Genomic DNA, 7,457 nt, shown 5'->3' with positions numbered 1-7,457 from the left:
CTAATGAGGCTTTCCCTCTAATTAATATTCCCTGGCAAAGCCAACGCTCGTTCTGAGTGTCTCGGCTTTTATCTCCATTGGCATTGATGTGACATCAATGGGAGACGGGGCTTTGAAAGCTGTTTGTTATTTGTGATGTCGCATCTGCGGGAGAGGGAGGATGGAAAGGGGCGTCCCCAAGCTCTGGTCCAACCCTGCTCTGCTGCCTCTCCCCCCACAAGACACACTGGGGGTGCAATTTGGGCATCCTTGTTTCCAGCCCCTCCGAGAAGGTGCGCTGGGCAAAATAATGAGGTTTCTGCACCCAGCTGCTTCCTGCATGGGTGCCTGGGCATGGATGCACGGTTCACACCTGAGCATGTAACTAATTCACGTGTGAGCACCTCATTGCTCCATGCTTGGGTGGCCAATTACTCCACACCTGAGCACCCAATCTGCTCATGCCTGAGTGGCCGATTAGCTCCTGCCTGAGGCTTATTTTGGGTGTAAACAGGCAGGTTTGGGTAGCTGGGGGCTGCAGGGGGGCTGATGTGAGAGGAGGTCAGGAGGTGCTGGTTGTGGCTGCTCTGAAAGTGATGGAAAAGCCCTATTGCACCCCAAAATGTTAGGGCAGCCTGTGGCAGGTAGGTACAGGGAAGGGCAGGGTGTGTGGGGGAGGGGGGGGGGGGGCTGGTGCAAGGGGTCCCTCCATGCCCATCCTGTGCCAATGAGACCAGTCACCCCAATGTTCCCCCAAAGGGAACGTGCAGCTGGCAAGCTGGTGTGGCGAGTGCCCTGAGTCACAGCCTCCTCTCTGGGGTGTTTTGGGGGGATTGCTGGGGTCCCCTTGTGCTGGGAGGCGGGTGGGTGGCACACGTTGTGTCACAGCCCCCCTCCTCCAGCATCCCACCAGTGTTCGCAGGCGGGGGCTGGCAGGCAAGGTGGCTCGGCTCCCCCCGCCTGCCCTGGCACTGGTGTTGCACAGGTGTTCACGCCATCCAGCTCCAGTAATTCCAATATTCCTGACAAGTGAATTTGCAGCTGAAGCCAGCCAACGCTTGCTCAAAATGTGCTTTTTTTTTTTTTCTTCCCCCCCCCCCCCCCCCCCTTCTCTTTAAACTGAATTTCCATGCAGATTGGTGCCAGGGGCTGAGGGAGCAGTGCCAGACCATGGTGTGGGGGCTCTGTGGAGGGGCCCTGCTTGGCTCAGTGCTGCCTCAGTTTCCCCTTGCACGAAAGTGTGTCCTGGCTGTTCCTCCCCAAACCATCCTGCGTGCACCCTGCTTGGCCTCTCCCAGAGCCACCATGTACTCCAGCCTCTCATTTGCCACGACAAACTGGGGACCCAAAATGCTGCTTTTCAAGGCAATTCCCCAAAGTGGGGGAACCCCAAAGATGGGCGAATGGCTTTGCCCTTGCAAGTGGGTTGGTGTGGGACCGCTGCTGGGTGCAGCGAGCAGTCAGTGCGACAGGGAGATGGGCTGGGGGTGCTGCCTGCCTCGCCTGCAGGGGGAGAAAACACAAACAGGGTGCAGCCAAGCCACTTAATGCCCAGTTTTTACTGGGCAGAGAGGGGCAGATGCGCTCCAGGGGCCATGCAGGGGAATTCAGATCTGTCCCCAGGCTGGCTGCCATCAGGTGCATGTGCTAAAGTGTTCTGGGGACCATCATCCCCATGTGATGCTCAGCTGTTCCAAACGGGCGCTGCAGCCGCAGGTTGATGCTTTTAACCAGTTTTAACATTTGGGTATCTCCCCCTCCTGCCTGGCAGTGCTGCAGCGATCTCATCCATTCCTCATGGGAACGGGAATGTCAGCCTCGGCCAGCAGCGGGAAGGATGGGAAGGGATGGCTGGAGGTCCTGCGGCACCCACGGCGCAGCGGGAGGCCATCCGCACTTACTAAGGGTTATGCAATAGATGCTTGGCCATTACACGGCTATTAATCCTCCTTTAATGTGGTTTCTGTATCTACTGACCACGGTAACTATTGCATTAAATCAAAATTAAATGTGTATTTTGGAGGCTTTACAGAAGGGCAGAGGAGGATGACCGGGGAGGAGGGGGCAGATTTGCGGGTGCCTGGGTGGGAGGGAGGTTTTGGGGGTGCACTGAGGGACTGGGACTGCAGTGGGTCCCAGATGGCCTCATCACCAGTGTGGGGATGTCCCCCAGGTGCTGTGCCAGGCTGGCAGTCCAGTGAGGTGCTGGTGGCATCTCCGGTGCCTTTGGGGCTTTTTAAGTTGCTAAATTAGAAGCAGAGATGCTGAGGCCCCCCCAGGGAGCCAGGGCTGCTAATCAGAGGGGAACAGGCTTGACTTTTCATCTGGGCCTTTATCTAAGGCTCCAGGAGGGCTGAGGCTGCTCCTTCCCCATGGCCGGCTGGATTTTGGGGTTAACCCCTTGTGTGCTGCAGCCTGGCAGGAGCACGTAGCAACGCTTCATGGTATCAGCTAAGGCTGAAACCCACATCAGGGACCCCGGGGCTTGGGGAAAGCAGGGGCTGGGTGGTGATTCCCAGGCTTTGGGGCCAAATCTCCTTCTGGAATAGCAGGAAGGGTCCCCAGCCATAGGAGCCAAGTTTCTGGCCACAGCATGGGTGTCCTGAGGGTGCTTCCCCCAGTGCCTTGGGGCTGATGCCTGCTGGCTTGTTTGGGGGCTTTACCCACAGACAAGAACCTGAATGTCCCTGCCTGACCCAGCACTCTCCTCCTCATCCCCGACACTCATGAATCTGGGACAGGCAGAGCTGGGCTCGTTGCAATTATCCACGGATTAAAGGCAGCTAATTTAGTTTGAGTTAGGGAGGCTAATTGGATCGATACGTTGGGGTGAAGCACATACAAGGGGAATCGATAGGTATTCAGAAATGCAGCAAACGGGCCATATAGCACTATGGGGTGATGCTTTTGGGGCTGGGGCAGTGGTGATGCCTGAGTGGTGTGGGGCTGGGAGGGAGAGGTGCAGACAGGGGAACTAGTGGCAGGTGATCCCCCGGGCGATGCATGCCAGCAGAACTGCAACTCAGCACAAGGCTTTCATTGGGTTTTTGCAGCTCAGCAGACTGGAGGCTGCCGTGACAGGCATGAGCTTTGCCTCTGTGGGATTCGAGGCACGGGTTTGACAGCCGGCCCCGACCTGTGCCAGTGTGCTCGCCCCAGCGCTTCCCGGGGATGTCACAGCCGTGAGGAAACTGGTTTGAGGTTCAACCAGTATTGGGGCAGAAGCTGGTTTGGGCATCTGCAAGGTGTGCATCAGCCGGGCATCCTCACAACAGGATGCTCACTGGTGCAAACTGGGGATGTCCCAGTGGCCCCCAGGGTTTCTGAGCCCCTGTGGCCACCAGCAAGGGCTTAGTCTGTCTCCCTTGTGCTGCCTTCTGGCAGGGCAGTGTGGCGGGAGGCAGGGCCCTTTTTCATAGCTGACAGCCCATGAATATTTATAGCAGCATATTAAAAACGTCCACTGCATCCCAAATTAGTCATAGGGCCCTGGATAGAGCCAGGGTGCTGGGTACGGTGGTACTGATGTCACCCCCCGTTCTGCGGACAGATGGTGGTTGTGTGGCCCTGCAGCCAGGGTGTGATGGAGCGGGGGGGTCCCTGTCCCTTTGGGTCTGCATGCGCAACTCCGAGGTCCTGCCTTTGGGCCAGACCCTGCTCCCAGTTGTGACTCCCTTGCGCCTACTCAGGATGCTGGCAGCACCAGGCTTTCTGCACCTCTTCTTCACCATCTCGTGTTTTAAATCTTGGGCTTCTGTGGCTGGGACCAATTTCCCCATCGGTTGCTGAGGGGTGTGTGGGCTGCTACCCCCACCGTGTGCCAGGGATGCTGGCTGCTCCTGGGGTGTCCAAAGCGTGACCAGCACAGATTACATCCCAGAAAAGCAGGCAAGAAAGGGAATCAGTGTTCTGATGAACAACTGGAAATTCAAGGGGGACAAAAAGGGACAAAGCTATTTCCCAGCTCCTAAGGGGCTGGCAGGAATAACAGAGAAAAGAGCAAAATCTAATTTAGAAAGAGTACACAAACCCAAAAGTGCTGGAGGAAGTCCTGGTTGCAGCATGAAGCCTCAGCCTGAGCATCGCTGGAGGGTTGCACTGCAAGCCCACTGCGGTTGGATGTGTCCCGGCAGCTTGTCCCAAGGCAGGGGCAAGAATGGGTCTCCCCACCATGTTTGGGGACCCTTCAGCTCATGGGGATGCTGGACCGGGGGGCTAAGCTCTGGCAGGGGAAGGTTTCTGGCTTTGCTTTCCCCATTTCTCTGACCTCTCTCCATCCCAGCCCTGGCCAGGGATCCGTGTGCTCCCATCAGAGACTTCTTTTGCCTGGAGCGGATTGCCAGAGCCAGGTAATCAGCCTCCAGTAGCAGACACCGTGCTGGGAAATGCTGATATTATTAATAATAATAAACCTGCTTATAGTGGGGGTGCTGGTGGTGTGGCTGAGAGATCAGTCCTGCTCCAAGCACGCTCTGCCAGCAGCCATCCTCGCTCCAAGGAATTAAAACCTCAGTTGCTGAGGTTGAACCCTGGCAGGGATGGTCAGATGCTGGGGGTCAGAGCCTGCACCAGTAGGGTCTGTGGGCTGCGGGGTGCTGGCTGCCCACCCCAGACACCCCCAGCATGAAGGGGCTCAGTCCCATGGGAGGTTTTGTTGGGTTGGGGGCTTCCTGTTGGCAGGTTTGTAGGGATGGGACAGGCTGGGGGAATGTTTCTGTCCTCTATCCATGGAAAATGTGATTTTCCCATAGGTGGGCATCCCTGCAGGTCTGAGGGTCCCATGGATCTTCTCCCTGCATGTGTGGGATTCCTGGAGATCCGGGATCCCTGCCAGCACTGAGGATGCCTGCCCCATGGGGCTGGATGTGGCTGATCACTCCGCAGGAGGAGTCGAAAGCTGGAGGAAGGGATTCTGCTCGTGAGCCTTGGCAAAGCCATCATTTAAATTTAATTTAAATTCCTATTTTTTTCCCTTCTGTATTGCTGTTTTCCTCACTAAATGGCATGTTTTTCATCTGTTGGCAAAATGAGAATCTTTCTGTACGCAGTGTCTGGGCTGATCAGCACTGGTGGAGTGCTCTGTGAGGGGACAGCTGGGGGACACACACGGTGTGTGTGTGGGGGCGGTTACCCTGCACCGGGGGCAGGCAGGTAAGGGCAGAGCAAAAAGAGGTAGGGGACAAAATTAGGATGTAATCGGGCTGGAAACGTGCTCTGGAGAGGGAAAAGCTCTGTGCATGGATGTGGCGTGGTGGGGGTAGCCCAGGCTGGTGGGGCAGAGGGTCTGTGTCCCCACCCCCACCCTGCTGTGGCAGAGCCCAGCTCCTCCAGAAAGGAGCAGGATGGAGGGGGCTGCGGCGGCTTGAGGTTCTCTGAGGCTTGCAAGGCTGAGAGGTGCAAGAGAAAAGAACCCCCCCCCCCCCCCGAGGAGGTGCTGTTCTCTCTCCATGCCACCTCCCCGTCTGTCTGTCCACTCTTCTGCTCTGGTCTCCCCGTCACACACTCATGATAGCCCTGGCTGTTGCCGCTAACCAAGGGCCCCAGCTCTGATTGTCAGGACAGATCCTGCGCTCTCCTCTGGCCGAGGTCCTTGTGGCACTATTGAAGTCCCCAAATCACTTTTATCTCACAGGACAGCCAAGGGGAAGGGCTGTGGTGGGGTGGGGGATCCTGTAGCCCCCCTGGAGGGGTACAGCATCTGGGCTTCTCCTAAGCCACATCTCCATGGCAACGCTGAAAGATGCTCCTGTGGGATGCTCTTGCAAGGCCACCCGAGGGGAATCCCAGCAGCCTGGGGGCTTCAGCACCTCACAGGGTCAGGGAGAAAATGCCTGTCTGCGCTGGAAGCACAGCTGTCTGCCTGTCCGTCTGTCTGTCCGCCCACGGCAATATCCCTGCGGATATTGGGATATTGTGCAGAGGCGCTGCCTGATCTCTGCTCCGGCAGCAGCCACTTAAGGCCCATGTCTGCGGCCTCCCCCGCTCCTAGCCTCCCTGGCAATGATGAGCTTCTCCCAGAGCAAACAATTACACAATTAACCCCACAGTCCTTTCAGCCCCTAATTTTCCAGCCCTGATTGTGTCCTTAGCTTGGCTTCTGTAAGCCGAGGAATAGAAATCTCCAGCCGTTTCCACAGCACGGCACCAGCGCAGAGTTTGGCCCTGAATGTATATTTCTCTTTAACATCTGTCTTTCCTTTTCACTGTGGTTTTTATTACTAGGTGATCTGTATTAAATAAACACAGCCCAGGAGCGGGGGGCTCTGGGGGGGGTCCTCATGAGGCATCGGGACCAGTGAGGAGGTGAGATGTCTGGGGCTGCTTCACATGCAGGTGTGGGGTGATTTTGCAGGGAAGCAGGACGGATCCCCTGGGTCGCCTTTGGCATGTCTCAGGGCAAAAATCAGCCCTGCAGAGGAACCGCAGCGCTGTGCTGGTGCTCGCTGGCTGGTGGCTGTGGGACAGCGGTGCCTTTGGTGGGGCTGCCCTCTTCTCCTGGAGTTGTCACCCTTGTCACCCCAGGCTGTGCACAGGGGAGCTCAGGCTGCTCCCCTTCGGTTGTTGCTGTTTATCTATAATTTAGCATGGTTTTTAGTTATATTCTAATTGAGTTTCACGTGTCACAGCGTGTCTCAAACAGAAAATATAAATATTTAACAACCTCCATTGGTAATAAAGATTCACATTTGCCTCGTTCTGGTTCCCAGTACATGAATATTCCGCACCACACTCTGCGGGTATTAACTTCATTCAGATTTCTCCCCAGTTATGCAATATAGTGGTAATGACAGATAGAAGCCAGATCTTAAAAAAATAATCAAAACCAACTACAACAAACCAGTTTGATGTCATTAACTCCCCTCCTTTGGTTAGGGGAGCACTAATATGTTCCCTTTCATTGCTGGCTCCTCTGTGCATGTAAGTGCCGTGCGCCTGCTTCGGCAGTGCTGTGGGTAGGAGCTGCCCCAGTTACACCAGTGAAGGTGAGAAGTGGGGCAGGAGAAGGGCAAGGAGCCCAGTTTGGGCTGAAATAAAGCTGGGATCGTGTCCCTGCTGTGCTGCTGCTCCAGTAGGGATGCACGTGAGTTTGGACACGAACTGAAGCATCCCTGGTCCGTGCTGGGGCTGGGTCAGCGCTGTCACAGCCGGGCACTTGAATGCTGAAACAGGCCAGGGCTGTGGTGGGAGGAAGCCCTGGGTGATTTCTGGGTGGTGGCTGCTACGCATGAGGATGAGCTGGATCTGCCCTGAGCTAGCAGGACCTGGACGCTGTGGGAGAGTGACTCTTGGGGCAGGTCTCAGGACTTGTCACACTGGGGGTGACTGAGTGCCATGGCCAGGTTTAGTGTGCTAGGGCTTGCCCAGGCCTGTGCCAGGGGAGACTAAGCCATTTGGGCCACAGCTTGTTCTGGGTTTCCCACCTGAACAACTCCCAAAACCGCCTTTTGTACCTTTATGAATGTTTTGAGGCAGAGCAA

Source organism: Falco rusticolus, chromosome 1 (genome assembly GCF_015220075.1).
Source record: "Falco rusticolus isolate bFalRus1 chromosome 1, bFalRus1.pri, whole genome shotgun sequence".
NCBI lineage: Eukaryota > Metazoa > Chordata > Aves > Falconiformes > Falconidae > Falco > Falco rusticolus.
The sequence above is the reverse complement of the archived record's forward strand: the minus strand, read 5'-3'. Positions refer to the sequence as shown.